Source organism: Rhinichthys klamathensis, unplaced genomic scaffold, assembly GCF_029890125.1.
Source record: "Rhinichthys klamathensis goyatoka isolate OS25496 unplaced genomic scaffold, OSU_Roscu_1.1 h1tg000223l_1, whole genome shotgun sequence".
NCBI lineage: Eukaryota > Metazoa > Chordata > Actinopteri > Cypriniformes > Leuciscidae > Rhinichthys > Rhinichthys klamathensis.
In genome coordinates, this window is record NW_026606747.1 from 2,549,437 (window position 1) to 2,562,715 (window position 13,279).

General features: G+C 46.7%; 22 non-coding genes across 22 annotated transcripts; 3 read left to right on the forward strand and 19 right to left on the reverse strand.

Annotated features, from left to right (window-relative positions):
- Window positions 1-243: 243 nt before the first annotated feature.
- On the reverse strand, window positions 244-316 carry trnar-acg (transfer RNA arginine (anticodon ACG)). Its single transcript has one exon. It is a non-coding gene; the product is annotated as a tRNA-Arg (tRNA).
- A 305-nt stretch (window positions 317-621) lies between these two features.
- On the reverse strand, window positions 622-694 carry trnar-acg (transfer RNA arginine (anticodon ACG)). Its single transcript has one exon. It is a non-coding gene; the product is annotated as a tRNA-Arg (tRNA).
- Window positions 695-1,395: 701 nt separating this feature from the next.
- Window positions 1,396-1,467, reverse strand: trnae-uuc (transfer RNA glutamic acid (anticodon UUC)). The gene has a single exon. It is a non-coding gene; the product is annotated as a tRNA-Glu (tRNA).
- Window positions 1,468-2,258: 791 nt separating this feature from the next.
- trnar-acg (transfer RNA arginine (anticodon ACG)) lies at window positions 2,259-2,331 on the reverse strand. Its single transcript has one exon. It is a non-coding gene; the product is annotated as a tRNA-Arg (tRNA).
- A 701-nt stretch (window positions 2,332-3,032) lies between these two features.
- trnae-uuc (transfer RNA glutamic acid (anticodon UUC)) lies at window positions 3,033-3,104 on the reverse strand. The gene has a single exon. It is a non-coding gene; the product is annotated as a tRNA-Glu (tRNA).
- A 791-nt stretch (window positions 3,105-3,895) lies between these two features.
- trnar-acg (transfer RNA arginine (anticodon ACG)) lies at window positions 3,896-3,968 on the reverse strand. The gene has a single exon. It is a non-coding gene; the product is annotated as a tRNA-Arg (tRNA).
- A 305-nt stretch (window positions 3,969-4,273) lies between these two features.
- On the reverse strand, window positions 4,274-4,346 carry trnar-acg (transfer RNA arginine (anticodon ACG)). Its single transcript has one exon. It is a non-coding gene; the product is annotated as a tRNA-Arg (tRNA).
- A 305-nt stretch (window positions 4,347-4,651) lies between these two features.
- Window positions 4,652-4,724, reverse strand: trnar-acg (transfer RNA arginine (anticodon ACG)). Its single transcript has one exon. It is a non-coding gene; the product is annotated as a tRNA-Arg (tRNA).
- Window positions 4,725-5,029: 305 nt separating this feature from the next.
- On the reverse strand, window positions 5,030-5,102 carry trnar-acg (transfer RNA arginine (anticodon ACG)). The gene has a single exon. It is a non-coding gene; the product is annotated as a tRNA-Arg (tRNA).
- A 701-nt stretch (window positions 5,103-5,803) lies between these two features.
- On the reverse strand, window positions 5,804-5,875 carry trnae-uuc (transfer RNA glutamic acid (anticodon UUC)). Its single transcript has one exon. It is a non-coding gene; the product is annotated as a tRNA-Glu (tRNA).
- A 791-nt stretch (window positions 5,876-6,666) lies between these two features.
- Window positions 6,667-6,739, reverse strand: trnar-acg (transfer RNA arginine (anticodon ACG)). Its single transcript has one exon. It is a non-coding gene; the product is annotated as a tRNA-Arg (tRNA).
- Window positions 6,740-7,044: 305 nt separating this feature from the next.
- Window positions 7,045-7,117, reverse strand: trnar-acg (transfer RNA arginine (anticodon ACG)). The gene has a single exon. It is a non-coding gene; the product is annotated as a tRNA-Arg (tRNA).
- Window positions 7,118-7,735: 618 nt separating this feature from the next.
- Window positions 7,736-7,807, forward strand: trnae-cuc (transfer RNA glutamic acid (anticodon CUC)). Its single transcript has one exon. It is a non-coding gene; the product is annotated as a tRNA-Glu (tRNA).
- A 115-nt stretch (window positions 7,808-7,922) lies between these two features.
- trnay-gua (transfer RNA tyrosine (anticodon GUA)) lies at window positions 7,923-8,009 on the reverse strand. Its single transcript is given in 2 exon segments — window positions 7,923-7,958; window positions 7,973-8,009. It is a non-coding gene; the product is annotated as a tRNA-Tyr (tRNA).
- A 589-nt stretch (window positions 8,010-8,598) lies between these two features.
- Window positions 8,599-8,671, reverse strand: trnar-acg (transfer RNA arginine (anticodon ACG)). The gene has a single exon. It is a non-coding gene; the product is annotated as a tRNA-Arg (tRNA).
- Window positions 8,672-8,976: 305 nt separating this feature from the next.
- trnar-acg (transfer RNA arginine (anticodon ACG)) lies at window positions 8,977-9,049 on the reverse strand. Its single transcript has one exon. It is a non-coding gene; the product is annotated as a tRNA-Arg (tRNA).
- A 618-nt stretch (window positions 9,050-9,667) lies between these two features.
- On the forward strand, window positions 9,668-9,739 carry trnae-cuc (transfer RNA glutamic acid (anticodon CUC)). The gene has a single exon. It is a non-coding gene; the product is annotated as a tRNA-Glu (tRNA).
- Window positions 9,740-9,850: 111 nt separating this feature from the next.
- Window positions 9,851-9,937, reverse strand: trnay-gua (transfer RNA tyrosine (anticodon GUA)). Its single transcript is given in 2 exon segments — window positions 9,851-9,886; window positions 9,901-9,937. It is a non-coding gene; the product is annotated as a tRNA-Tyr (tRNA).
- Window positions 9,938-10,062: 125 nt separating this feature from the next.
- On the reverse strand, window positions 10,063-10,134 carry trnae-uuc (transfer RNA glutamic acid (anticodon UUC)). The gene has a single exon. It is a non-coding gene; the product is annotated as a tRNA-Glu (tRNA).
- A 787-nt stretch (window positions 10,135-10,921) lies between these two features.
- trnac-aca (transfer RNA cysteine (anticodon ACA)) lies at window positions 10,922-10,994 on the reverse strand. Its single transcript has one exon. It is a non-coding gene; the product is annotated as a tRNA-Cys (tRNA).
- An 803-nt stretch (window positions 10,995-11,797) lies between these two features.
- Window positions 11,798-11,869, forward strand: trnae-cuc (transfer RNA glutamic acid (anticodon CUC)). The gene has a single exon. It is a non-coding gene; the product is annotated as a tRNA-Glu (tRNA).
- A 327-nt stretch (window positions 11,870-12,196) lies between these two features.
- Window positions 12,197-12,268, reverse strand: trnae-uuc (transfer RNA glutamic acid (anticodon UUC)). The gene has a single exon. It is a non-coding gene; the product is annotated as a tRNA-Glu (tRNA).
- Between the last annotated feature and the right edge of the window lie 1,011 nt (window positions 12,269-13,279).

Consider the following 13,279-nt stretch of genomic DNA (forward strand, 5'->3'; position numbering starts at 1 on the left):
GTGCTGGCATAATAGACACTATAAACTTGTCTTAAAGCAAGGTCCTTGTGACAGTACCCATGCAATGCATCTGAAAAGACGCATGGTATTGTATGGTAACCGTTATCCCACTGACAAAGCAGCCTATTGTTGGACTGTCAATTTAAAACATTATTCAACTAATCCTATAATAATAATAACAAAAACTATGGGCTAATAATAATAAAATGGCTATGGGCTGACAGCGAAGCAAAAGTGGCAGAGCGAGCCAGCCAGGAGTCGAACCTGGAATCTTCTGATTCGTAGTCAGACGCGTTATCCATTGCGCCACTGGCCCACCAGTCAGGCACCCTTGAGTGCATTGGCCTCGCCCATGGGGTTCAGTTTCCTCCCATTCCTGTGCTGGCATAATAGACACTATAAACTTGTCTTAAAGCAAGGTCCTTGTGACAGTACCCATGCAATGCATCTGAAAAGACGCATGGTATTGTATGGTAACCGTTATCCCACTGACAAAGCAGCCTATTGTTGGACTGTCAATTTAAAACATTATTCAACTAATCCAATAATAATAATAACAAAAACTATGGGCTAATAATAATAAAATGGCTATGGGCTGACAGCGAAGCAAAAGAGGCAGAGCGAGCCAGCCAGGAGTCGAACCTGGAATCTTCTGATTCGTAGTCAGACGCGTTATCCATTGCGCCACTGGCCCACCAGGCAGGCAGCTTTGAGTGCATTTGCCTCGCCCAGGGGGTTCAGTTTCCTCCCATTCCTGTGCTGGCATAATAGACACTATAAACTTGTCTTAAAGCAAGGTCCTTGTGACAGTACCCATGCAATGCATCTGAAAAGACGCATGGTATTGTATGGTAACCGTTATCCCACTGACAAAGCAGCCTATTGTTGGACTGTCAATTTAAAATATTATTCAACTAATCCAATAATAATAATAACAAAAACTATGCACGCGACTTGTTGGTGTCCGGCTGGGCAGAGGCCTGTCATGACATCTACTTTTTCTCATGCCAATAACAGGCCTGGAGCCAACGTCAGGAAGGGGTCTGATGAGGAGCCTGCTATAAAAAGCTTCAAGTTGGAGGCGTCACATGTTTGTGATCTCGGTTGCTTTGTTTTCATGGCAAGTTGTGGTGTTGTTAGGATATTCCTACAGAGCCAGTGACAGTTTCTCAGTGGAATAACTGTGATCCAGGGTCAGAGACGTCTCCTCTCCTGGAGGAAAATTCAAGCCTTAGTGGTCTTGCTTGAGCAGTTGCTGCAAAATCTGGTAGAGGCACACAGCCAGGCTTGACGGGAAAGAGTCGGTTTCGTAAGCTCCGCCTGCCGGCTAAAAGTGCTAGTGGCACAGAGAGACGTCCTGGCTGTTTCCATAAGTGAAGCAAAGACAACACGAACTTCCCATACCGGGAGTCGAACCTGGGCCGCCTGGGTGAAAACCAGGAATCCTGACCGCTAGACCATATGGGAACTTCCTCAAGCCTCAAGTAGGCCCTTGGCTTTTAGTGTGTGACCGCCCCCCTTTAAGAATATGGGAATGATCCGAAGGGATAGTTTACTGAATTCAATTTCATCTGGCTCATCGGAGGGAGCTCTCATTTGCCTCGCCCAGGGGGTTCAGTTTCCTCCCATTCCTGTGCTGGCATAATAGACACTATAAACTGGTCGCAAAGCAAGGTCCTTGTGACAGTACCCATGCAATGCATCTGAAAAGATGCATGGTATTGTATGGTAACCGTTATCCCACTGACAAAGCAGCCTATTGTTGGACTGTCAATTTAAAATATTATTCAACTAATCCAATAATAATAATAACAAAAACTATGGGCTAATAATAATAAAATGGCTATGGGCTGACAGCGAAGCAAAAGAGGCAGAGCGAGCCAGCCAGCCACTAGTCGAACCTGGAATCTTCTGATTCGTAGTCAGACGAATTATCCATTGCGCCACTGGCCCACCAGTCAGGCACCCTTGAGTGCATTTGCCTCGCCCAGGGGGTTCAGTTTCCTCCCATTCCTGTGCTGGCATAATAGACACTATAAACTGGTCGCAAAGCAAGGTCCTTGTGACAGTACCCATGCAATGCATCTGAAAAGACGCATGGTATTGTATGGTAACCGTTATCCCACTGACAAAGCAGCCTATTGTTGGACTGTCAATTTAAAATATTATTCAACTAATCCAATAATAATAATAACAAAAACTATGGGCTAATAATAATAAAATGGCTATGGGCTGACAGCGAAGCAAAAGAGGCAGAGCGAGCCAGCCAGGAGTCGAACCTGGAATCTTCTGATTCGTAGTCAGACGCGTTATCCATTGCGCCACTGGCCCACCAGTCAGGCACCCTTGAGTGCATTTGCCTCGCCCAGGGGGTTCAGTTTCCTCCCATTCCTGTGCTGGCATAATAGACACTATAAACTTGTCTTAAAGCAAGGTCCTTGTGACAGTACCCATGCAATGCATCTGAAAAGACGCATGGTATTGTATGGTAACCGTTATCCCACTGACAAAGCAGCCTATTGTTGGACTGTCAATTTAAAACATTATTCAACTAATCCAATAATAATAATAACAAAAACTATGCACGCGACTTGTTGGTGTCCGGCTGGGCAGAGGCCTGTCATGACATCTACTTTTTCTCATGCCAATAACAGGCCTGGAGCCAACGTCAGGAAGGGGTCTGATGAGGAGCCTGCTATAAAAAGCTTCAAGTTGGAGGCGTCACATGTTTGTGATCTCGGTTGCTTTGTTTTCATGGCAAGTTGTGGTGTTGTTAGGATATTCCTACAGAGCCAGTGACAGTTTCTCAGTGGAATAACTGTGATCCAGGGTCAGAGACGTCTCCTCTCCTGGAGGAAAATTCAAGCCTTAGTGGTCTTGCTTGAGCAGTTGCTGCAAAATCTGGTAGAGGCACACAGCCAGGCTTGACGGGAAAGAGTCGGTTTCGTAAGCTCCGCCTGCCGGCTAAAAGTGCTAGTGGCACAGAGAGACGTCCTGGCTGTTTCCATAAGTGAAGCAAAGACAACACGAACTTCCCATACCGGGAGTCGAACCTGGGCCGCCTGGGTGAAAACCAGGAATCCTGACCGCTAGACCATATGGGAACTTCCTCAAGCCTCAAGTAGGCCCTTGGCTTTTAGTGTGTGACCGCCCCCCTTTAAGAATATGGGAATGATCCGAAGGGATAGTTTACTGAATTCAATTTCATCTGGCTCATCGGAGGGAGCTCTCATTTGCCTCGCCCAGGGGGTTCAGTTTCCTCCCATTCCTGTGCTGGCATAATAGACACTATAAACTGGTCGCAAAGCAAGGTCCTTGTGACAGTACCCATGCAATGCATCTGAAAAGATGCATGGTATTGTATGGTAACCGTTATCCCACTGACAAAGCAGCCTATTGTTGGACTGTCAATTTAAAATATTATTCAACTAATCCAATAATAATAATAACAAAAACTATGGGCTAATAATAATAAAATGGCTATGGGCTGACAGCGAAGCAAAAGAGGCAGAGCGAGCCAGCCAGCCACTAGTCGAACCTGGAATCTTCTGATTCGTAGTCAGACGAATTATCCATTGCGCCACTGGCCCACCAGTCAGGCACCCTTGAGTGCATTTGCCTCGCCCAGGGGGTTCAGTTTCCTCCCATTCCTGTGCTGGCATAATAGACACTATAAACTGGTCGCAAAGCAAGGTCCTTGTGACAGTACCCATGCAATGCATCTGAAAAGACGCATGGTATTGTATGGTAACCGTTATCCCACTGACAAAGCAGCCTATTGTTGGACTGTCAATTTAAAATATTATTCAACTAATCCAATAATAATAATAACAAAAACTATGGGCTAATAATAATAAAATGGCTATGGGCTGACAGCGAAGCAAAAGAGGCAGAGCGAGCCAGCCAGGAGTCGAACCTGGAATCTTCTGATTCGTAGTCAGACGCGTTATCCATTGCGCCACTGGCCCACCAGTCAGGCACCCTTGAGTGCATTTGCCTCGCCCAGGGGGTTCAGTTTCCTCCCATTCCTGTGCTGGCATAATAGACACTATAAACTTGTCTTAAAGCAAGGTCCTTGTGACAGTACCCATGCAATGCATCTGAAAAGACGCATGGTATTGTATGGTAACCGTTATCCCACTGACAAAGCAGCCTATTGTTGGACTGTCAATTTAAAACATTATTCAACTAATCCAATGATAATAATAACAAAAACTATGGGCTAATAATAATAAAATGGCTATGGGCTGACAGCGAAGCAAAAGAGGCAGAGCGAGCCAGCCAGGAGTCGAACCTGGAATCTTCTGATTCGTAGTCAGACGCGTTATCCATTGCGCCACTGGCCCACCAGTCAGGCAGCCTTGAGTGCATTTGCCTCGCCCAGGGGGTTCAGTTTCCTCCCATTCCTGTGCTGGCATAATAGACACTATAAACTTGTCTTAAAGCAAGGTCCTTGTGACAGTACCCATGCAATGCATCTGAAAAGACGCATGGTATTGTATGGTAACCGTTATCCCACTGACAAAGCAGCCTATTGTTGGACTGTCAATTTAAAACATTATTCAACTAATCCTATAATAATAATAACAAAAACTATGGGCTAATAATAATAAAATGGCTATGGGCTGACAGCGAAGCAAAAGTGGCAGAGCGAGCCAGCCAGGAGTCGAACCTGGAATCTTCTGATTCGTAGTCAGACGCGTTATCCATTGCGCCACTGGCCCACCAGTCAGGCACCCTTGAGTGCATTGGCCTCGCCCATGGGGTTCAGTTTCCTCCCATTCCTGTGCTGGCATAATAGACACCATAAACTTGTCTTAAAGCAAGGTCCTTGTGACAGTACCCATGCAATGCATCTGAAAAGACGCATGGTATTGTATGGTAACCGTTATCCCACTGACAAAGCAGCCTATTGTTGGACTGTCAATTTAAAACATTATTCAACTAATCCAATAATAATAATAACAAAAACTATGGGCTAATAATAATAAAATGGCTATGGGCTGACAGCGAAGCAAAAGAGGCAGAGCGAGCCAGCCAGGAGTCGAACCTGGAATCTTCTGATTCGTAGTCAGACGCGTTATCCATTGCGCCACTGGCCCACCAGGCAGGCAGCTTTGAGTGCATTTGCCTCGCCCAGGGGGTTCAGTTTCCTCCCATTCCTGTGCTGGCATAATAGACACTATAAACTTGTCTTAAAGCAAGGTCCTTGTGACAGTACCCATGCAATGCATCTGAAAAGACGCATGGTATTGTATGGTAACCGTTATCCCACTGACAAAGCAGCCTATTGTTGGACTGTCAATTTAAAATATTATTCAACTAATCCAATAATAATAATAACAAAAACTATGCACGCGACTTGTTGGTGTCCGGCTGGGCAGAGGCCTGTCATGACATCTACTTTTTCTCATGCCAATAACAGGCCTGGAGCCAACGTCAGGAAGGGGTCTGATGAGGAGCCTGCTATAAAAAGCTTCAAGTTGGAGGCGTCACATGTTGGTGATCTCGGTTGCTTTGTTTTCATGGCAAGTTGTGGTGTTGTTAGGATATTCCTACAGAGCCAGTGACAGTTTCTCAGTGGAATAACTGTGATCCAGGGTCAGAGACGTCTCCTCTCCTGGAGGAAAATTCAAGCCTTAGTGGTCTTGCTTGAGCAGTTGCTGCAAAATCTGGTAGAGGCACACAGCCAGGCTTGACGGGAAAGAGTCGGTTTCGTAAGCTCTGCCTGCCGGCTAAAAGTGCTAGTGGCACAGAGAGACGTCCTGGCTGTTTCCATAAGTGAAGCAAAGACAACACGAACTTCCCATACCGGGAGACGAACCCGGGCCGCCTGGGTGAAAACCAGGAATCCTGACCGCTAGACCATATGGGAACTTCCTCAAGCCTCAAGTAGGCCCTTGGCTTTTAGTGTGTGACCGCCCCCCTTTAAGAATATGGGAATGATCCGAAGGGATAGTTTACTGAATTCAATTTCATCTGGCTCATCGGAGGGAGCTCTCATTTGCCTCGCCCAGGGGGTTCAGTTTCCTCCCATTCCTGTGCTGGCATAATAGACACTATAAACTGGTCGCAAAGCAAGGTCCTTGTGACAGTACCCATGCAATGCATCTGAAAAGATGCATGGTATTGTATGGTAACCGTTATCCCACTGACAAAGCAGCCTATTGTTGGACTGTCAATTTAAAATATTATTCAACTAATCCAATAATAATAATAACAAAAACTATGGGCTAATAATAATAAAATGGCTATGGGCTGACAGCGAAGCAAAAGAGGCAGAGCGAGCCAGCCAGCCACGAGTCGAACCTGGAATCTTCTGATTCGTAGTCAGACGAATTATCCATTGCGCCACTGGCCCACCAGTCAGGCACCCTTGAGTGCATTTGCCTCGCCCAGGGGGTTCAGTTTCCTCCCATTCCTGTGCTGGCATAATAGACACTATAAACTGGTCGCAAAGCAAGGTCCTTGTGACAGTACCCATGCAATGCATCTGAAAAGACGCATGGTATTGTATGGTAACCGTTATCCCACTGACAAAGCAGCCTATTGTTGGACTGTCAATTTAAAATATTATTCAACTAATCCAATAATAATAATAACAAAAACTATGGGCTAATAATAATAAAATGGCTATGGGCTGACAGCGAAGCAAAAGAGGCAGAGCGAGCCAGCCAGGAGTCGAACCTGGAATCTTCTGATTCGTAGTCAGACGCGTTATCCATTGCGCCACTGGCCCACCAGTCAGGCACCCTTGAGTGCATTTGCCTCGCCCAGGGGGTTCAGTTTCCTCCCATTCCTGTGCTGGCATAATAGACACTATAAACTTGTCTTAAAGCAAGGTCCTTGTGACAGTACCCATGCAATGCATCTGAAAAAACGCATGGTATTGTATGGTAACCGTTATCCCACTGACAAAGCAGCCTATTGTTGGACTGTCAATTTAAAACATTATTCAACTAATCCAATAATAATAATAACAAAAACTATGGGCTAATAATAATAAAATGGCTATGGGCTGACAGCGAAGCAAAAGAGGCAGAGCGAGCCAGCCAGGAGTCGAACCTGGAATCTTCTGATTCGTAGTCAGACGCGTTATCCATTGCGCCACTGGCCCACCAGGCAGGCAGCTTTGAGTGCATTTGCCTCGCCCAGGGGGTTCAGTTTCCTCCCATTCCTGTGCTGGCATAATAGACACTATAAACTTGTCTTAAAGCAAGGTCCTTGTGACAGTACCCATGCAATGCATCTGAAAAGACGCATGGTATTGTATGGTAACCGTTATCCCACTGACAAAGCAGCCTATTGTTGGACTGTCAATTTAAAATATTATTCAACTAATCCAATAATAATAATAACAAAAACTATGCACGCGACTTGTTGGTGTCCGGCTGGGCAGAGGCCTGTCATGACATCTACTTTTTCTCATGCCAATAACAGGCCTGGAGCCAACGTCAGGAAGGGGTCTGATGAGGAGCCTGCTATAAAAAGCTTCAAGTTGGAGGCGTCACATGTTGGTGATCTCGGTTGCTTTGTTTTCATGGCAAGTTGTGGTGTTGTTAGGATATTCCTACAGAGCCAGTGACAGTTTCTCAGTGGAATAACTGTGATCCAGGGTCAGAGACGTCTCCTCTCCTGGAGGAAAATTCAAGCCTTAGTGGTCTTGCTTGAGCAGTTGCTGCAAAATCTGGTAGAGGCACAGAGCCAGGCTTGACGGAAAAGAGTCAGCAGACCTTCCCTGGTGGTCTAGTGGTTAGGATTCGGCGCTCTCACCGCCGCGGCCCGGGTTCGATTCCTGGTCAGGGAATGAGCTTTTGCCCTCCAGCGGCGGTCGCGATTGCAAAACGCTGGACTACCAACTCAAGCGCTGACGGCCTCGTCGAGAAGCATGGCCAATGAAATGTTTGCTTGTGAAAAAGACCTCCTTCGAGCCAGAGTCGAACCAGCGACCTAAGGATTGCCAATTTGCCACCTACAGTCCTCCGCTCTACCAGCTGAGCTATCGAAGGCACATCGTTTGGGGACAGAACCTAAAGCTCCGCCTGCCGGCTAAAAGTGCTAGTGGCACAGAGAGACGTCCTGGCTGTTTCCATAAGTGAAGCAAAGACAACACGAACTTCCCATACCGGGAGTCGAACACGGGCCGCCTGGGTGAAAACCAGGAATCCTGACCGCTAGACCATATGGGAACTTCCTCAAGCCTCAAGTAGGCCCTTGGCTTTTAGTGTGTGACCACCCCCCTTTAAGAATATGGGAATGATCCGAAGGGATAGTTTACTGAATTCAATTTCATCTGGCTCATCGGAGGGAGCTCTCATTTGCCTCGCCCAGGGGGTTCAGTTTCCTCCCATTCCTGTGCTGGCATAATAGACACTATAAACTGGTCGCAAAGCAAGGTCCTTGTGACAGTACCCATGCAATGCATCTGAAAAGATGCATGGTATTGTATGGTAACCGTTATCCCACTGACAAAGCAGCCTATTGTTGGACTGTCAATTTAAAATATTATTCAACTAATCCAATAATAATAATAACAAAAACTATGGGCTAATAATAATAAAATGGCTATGGGCTGACAGCGAAGCAAAAGAGGCAGAGCAAGCCAGCCAGGAGTCGAACCTGGAATCTTCTGATTCGTAGTCAGACGCGTTATCCATTGCGCCACTGGCCCACCAGTCAGGCACCCTTGAGTGCATTTGCCTCGCCCAGGGGGTTCAGTTTCCTCCCATTCCTGTGCTGGCATAATAGACACTATAAACTTGTCTTAAAGCAAGGTCCTTGTGACAGTACCCATGCAATGCATCTGAAAAGACGCATGGTATTGTATGGTAACCGTTATCCCACTGACAAAGCAGCCTATTGTTGGACTGTCAATTTAAAACATTATTCAACTAATCCAATGATAATAATAACAAAAACTATGGGCTAATAATAATAAAATGGCTATGGGCTGACAGCGAAGCAAAAGAGGCAGAGCGAGCCAGCCAGGAGTCGAACCTGGAATCTTCTGATTCGTAGTCAGACGCGTTATCCATTGCGCCACTGGCCCACCAGTCAGGCAGCCTTGAGTGCATTTGCCTCGCCCAGGGGGTTCAGTTTCCTCCCATTCCTGTGCTGGCATAATAGACACTATAAACTTGTCTTAAAGCAAGGTCCTTGTGACAGTACCCATGCAATGCATCTGAAAAGACGCATGGTATTGTATGGTAACCGTTATCCCACTGACAAAGCAGCCTATTGTTGGACTGTCAATTTAAAACATTATTCAACTAATCCAATAATAATAATAACAAAAACTATGCACGCGACTTGTTGGTGTCCGGCTGGGCAGAGGCCTGTCATGACATCTACTTTTTCTCATGCCAATAACAGGCCTGGAGCCAACGTCAGGAAGGGGTCTGATGAGGAGCCTGCTATAAAAAGCTTCAAGTTGGAGGCGTCACATGTTGGTGATCTCGGTTGCTTTGTTTTCATGGCAAGTTGTGGTGTTGTTAGGATATTCCTACAGAGCCAGTGACAGTTTCTCAGTGGAATAACTGTGATCCAGGGTCAGAGACGTCTCCTCTCCTGGAGGAAAATTCAAGCCTTAGTGGTCTTGCTTGAGCAGTTGCTGCAAAATCTGGTAGAGGCACACAGCCAGGCTTGACGGGAAAGAGTCAGCAGACCTTCCCTGGTGGTCTAGTGGTTAGGATTCGGCGCTCTCACCGCCGCGGCCCGGGTTCGATTCCTGGTCAGGGAATGAGCTTTTGCCCTCCAGCGGCGGTCGCGATTGCAAAACGCTGGACTACCAACTCAAGCGCTGACAGCCTCGTCGAGAAGCATGGCCAATGAAATGTTTGCGAAAAAGACCTCCTTCGAGCCAGAGTCGAACCAGCGACCTAAGGATTGCCAATTTGCCACCTACAGTCCTCCGCTCTACCAGCTGAGCTATCGAAGGCACATCGTTTAGGGACAGAACCTAAACCTATCAGGTTTCGTAAGCTCCGCCTGCCGGCTAAAAGTGCTAGTGGCACCGACTGACGTCCTGGCTGTTTCCATAAGTTAAGCAAAGACAACACGAACTTCCCATACCGGGAGTCGAACCCGGGCCGCCTGGGTGAAAACCAGGAATCCTGACCGCTAGACCATATGGGAACTTCCTCAAGCCTCAAGTAGGCCCTTGGCTTTTAGTGTGTGACCGCCCCCCTTTAAGAATATGGGAATGATCCGAAGGGATAGTTTACTGAATTCAATTTCATCTGGCTCATCGGAGGGAGCTCTCATTTGCCTCGCCCAGGGGGTTCAGTTTCCTCCCATTCCTGTGCTGGCATAATAGACACTATAAACTGGTCGCAAAGCAAGGTCCTTGTGACAGTACCCATGCAATGCATCTGAAAAGATGCATGGTATTGTATGGTAACCGTTATCCCACTGACAAAGCAGCCTATTGTTGGACTGTCAATTTAAAATATTATTCAACTAATCCAATAATAATAATAACAAAAACTATGGGCTAATAATAATAAAATGGCTATGGGCTGACAGCGAAGCAAAAGAGGCAGAGCGAGCCAGCCAGGAGTCGAACCTGGAATCTTCTGATTCGTAGTCAGACGCATTATCCATTGCGCCACTGGCCCACCAGTCAGGCACCCTTGAGTGCATTTGCCTCGCCCAGGGGGTTCAGTTTCCTCCCATTCCTGTGCTGGCATAATAGACACTATAAACTGGTCGCAAAGCAAGGTCCTTGTGACAGTACCCATGCAATGCATCTGAAAAGACGCATGGTATTGTATGGTAACCGTTATCCTACTGACAAAGCAGCCTATTGTTGGACTGTCAATTTAAAATATTATTCAACTAATCCAATAATAATAATAACAAAAACTATGGGCTAATAATAATAAAATGGCTATGGGCTGACAGCGAAGCAAAAGAGGCAGAGCGAGCCAGCCAGGAGTCGAACCTGGAATCTTCTGATTTGTAGTCAGACGCGTTATCCATTGCGCCACTGGCCCACCAGTCAGGCACCCTTGAGTGCATTTGCCTCGCCCAGGGGGTTCAGTTTCCTCCCATTCCTGTGCTGGCATAATAGACACTATAAACTGGTCGCAAAGCAAGGTCCTTGTGACAGTACCCATGCAATGCATCTGAAAAGATGCATGGTATTGTATGGTAACCGTTATCCCACTGACAAAGCAGCCTATTGTTGGACTGTCAATTTAAAATATTATTCAACTAATCCAATAATAATAATAACAAAAACTATGGGCTAATAATAATAAAATGGCTATGGGCTGACAGCGAAGCAAAAGAGGCAGAGCGAGCCGTTATCCGTTATCCCACTGACAAAGCAGCCGGTAACCGTTATCCCACTGACAAAGCAGCCTATTGTTGGACTGTCAATTTAAAACATTATTCAACTAATCCAATAATAATAATAACAAAAACTATGCACGCGACTTGTTGGTGTCCGGCTGGGCAGAGGCCTGTCATGACATCTACTTTTTCTCATGCCAATAACAGGCCTGGAGCCAACGTCAGGAAGGGGTCTGATGAGGAGCCTGCTATAAAAAGCTTCAAGTTGGAGGCGTCACATGTTGGTGATCTCGGTTGCTTTGTTTTCATGGCAAGTTGTGGTGTTGTTAGGATATTCCTACAGAGCCAGTGACAGTTTCTCAGTGGAATAACTGTGATCCAGGGTCAGAGACGTCTCCTCTCCTGGAGGAAAATTCAAGCCTTAGTGGTCTTGCTTGAGCAGTTGCTGCAAAATCTGGTAGAGGCACACAGCCAGGCTTGACGGGAAAGAGTCAGCAGACCTTCCCTGGTGGTCTAGTGGTTAGGATTCGGCGCTCTCACCGCTGCGGCCCGGGTTCGATTCCCGGTCAGGGAATGAGCTTTTGCCCTCCAGCGGCGGTCGCGATTGCAAAACGCTGGACTACCAACTCAAGCGCTGACGGCCTCGTCGAGAAGCATGGCCAATGAAATGTTTGCTTGTGAAAAAGACCTCCTTCGAGCCAGAGTCGAACCAGCGACCTAAGGATTGCCAATTTGCCACCTACAGTCCTCCGCTCTACCAGCTGAGCTATCAAAGGCACATCGTTTGGGGACAGAACCTAAACCTATCAGGTTTCGTAAGCTCCGCCTGCCGGCTAAAAGTGCTAGTGGCACAGAGAGACGTCCTGGCTGTTTCCATAAGTGAAGCAAAGACAACACGAACTTCCCATACCGGGAGTCGAACCCTGGCCGCCTGGGTGAAAACCAGGAATCCTGACCGCTAGACCATATGGGAACTTCCTCAAGCCTCAAGTAGGCCCTTGGCTTTTAGTGTGTGACCGCCCCCCTTTAAGAATATGGGAATGATCTGAAGGGATAGTTTACTGAATTCAATTTCATCTGGCTCATCGGAGGGAGCTCTCATTTGCCTCGCCCAGGGGGTTTAGTTTCCTCCCATTCCTGTGCTGGCATAATAGACACTATAAACTGGTCGCAAAGCAAGGTCCTTGTGACAGTACCCATGCAATGCATCTGAAAAGATGCATGGTATTGTATGGTAACCGTTATCCCACTGACAAAGCAGCCTATTGTTGGACTGTCAATTTAAAATATTATTCAACTAATCCAATAATAATAATAACAAAAACTATGGGCTAATAATAATAAAATGGCTATGGGCTGACAGCGAAGCAAAAGAGGCAGAGCTAGCCAGCCAGCCACGAGTCGAACCTGGAATCTTCTGATTCGTAGTCAGACGAATTATCCATTGCGCCACTGGCCCACCAGTCAGGCACCCTTGAGTGCATTTGCCTCGCCCCGGGGGTTCAGTTTCCTCCCATTCCTGTGCTGGCATAATAGACACTATAAACTGGTCGCAAAGCAAGGTCCTTGTGACAGTACCCATGCAATGCATCTGAAAAGACGCATGGTATTGTATGGTAACCGTTATCCCACTGACAAAGCAGCCTATTGTTGGACTGTCAATTTAAAATATTATTCAACTAATCCAATAATAATAATAACAAAAACTATGCACGCGACTTGTTGGTGTCCGGCTGGGCAGAGGCCTGTCATGACATCTACTTTTTCTCATGCCAATAACAGGCCTGGAGCCAACGTCAGGAAGGGGTCTGATGAGGAGCCTGCTATAAAAAGCTTCAAGTTGGAGGCGTCACATGTTGGTGATCTCGGTTGTTTTGTTGTCATGGCAAGTTGTGGTGTTGTTAGGATATTCCTACAGAGCCAGTGACAGTTTCTCAGTGGAATAACTGTGATCCAGGGTCAGAGACGTCTCCTCTCCTGGAGG